The sequence below is a fragment of the Monodon monoceros genome, unplaced genomic scaffold (genome assembly GCF_005190385.1).
Source record: "Monodon monoceros isolate NGI ecotype Baffin Bay Population unplaced genomic scaffold, NGI_Narwhal_1 Super_Scaffold_16, whole genome shotgun sequence".
Taxonomy (NCBI): domain Eukaryota; kingdom Metazoa; phylum Chordata; class Mammalia; order Artiodactyla; family Monodontidae; genus Monodon; species Monodon monoceros.
The window spans coordinates 52044258-52045617 of record NW_021703772.1 but is presented as its reverse complement, the minus strand read 5'-3'; positions in this window follow the sequence as shown (position 1 = coordinate 52045617).

Sequence of the window (1360 nt, the reverse complement as noted above, 5' to 3'; positions counted from 1 at the left end):
CCCCTGGCTTCCTGGGCCCTGACTGGCCTCCCCATTCTGATCCCATCAGTGACAGCTGGGACCTCTTCTGTCAGCAGGGGCCTGGGCGCAGGCGCGGGAGGAGTCTCTCCTGCCCCAGGTATCTAAGAGCGGGGTCATAGGGCAGTGCACGGGTGGAGGTGGGGCAAGCCTTTTACCCCCTCTGTATCCAGGTAACTAGTGCATCCCTGCTGACTTGGGTTGGGGCGTTTGGCTTGTAGGAGGGTAAAATGCCTGGCTCAACACCCCTGCCCCCAACCGAGGCCCGGCGTGTGGGTTGGGAGGCTGTCAAGAGGGCACACCTGGCAGCTATGGGCTTCCGCGTGCAGGTGCGCATGGGCCACGTGACGCGTGCTAGCCGAGGCAGGGGCTCGGGGGAGCGGCTGCGCATTTACTCCTGCGCTCCAGGGAGCTTAAAGGGAAAAACGCCCTGAGAGAGAGACCGCGAAAGAAAGGTAAAAGTTTTATATTTTAGTATCTGTAATGACACGTTTTACCAGCTTTTGGAACGAGGGGCCCCATATTTTCATTTTGCACTGGGCCCTGAAAATTATTTAGCCCATTGGGTGTGTCAAGATGTGCATTAGGTTGCTGAGGAGATTAGGTGAGGTAAGGTATAGGAAACGTCTAGCAAAGCGTCTGGTAACTGGTGGGTTCTGATAAAGGGATTAGGAAGGAAACGCTCGGCCTTCAAAGTATAAAAAGATTAGGAGAGAAATTCTGGAAGGGACAGCTCATCTTGCCAGAATCACGAGTAAAGGATCCTTCCATTTTGCTTTTGCTTTTCTTTCCCCATCCTCAGTATCCGTGGCTAATTCTAGGGCGTGGTTTGTTCCTTTGATATTAGCGATTTCTTTTTGAGGGTTCATTCACCAAGTTTTTGATATTATTATTATTATTTAGAAAGTGGTTTGGCAATGCAAGAGCAGTCAGAGAAAGGACGCTAGGTTGAGCAAATCCTTTGCGGTGCCCCATCCATCTGGTCAGCTGAGCAGTGTCTTTTGTTTGCTTGTTTGTTTTGTTGTTTTTGATTTCGGTACGCGGGCCTCTCACTGCTGTGGCCTCTCCCTTTGCGGAGCACAGGCTCCGGACGCGCAGGCTCAGCGGCCATGGCTCACGGGCCCAGCTGCTCCGCGGCACGTGGGATCTTCCCGGACCGGGGCACGAACCCGTGTCCCCTGCATCGGCAGGCGAACTCTCAACCACTGCACCACCAGGGAAGCCCGTGAGCAGTGTTTTGATACAGTGTTTTGATACAGGTTAAAAAGGTGGCCATGGAGTGTTAGAACTGGAAGGCTGCTTAAAGTGCCTTTACCCCAGCGTCTCTTTTCCCGGGTAGCTG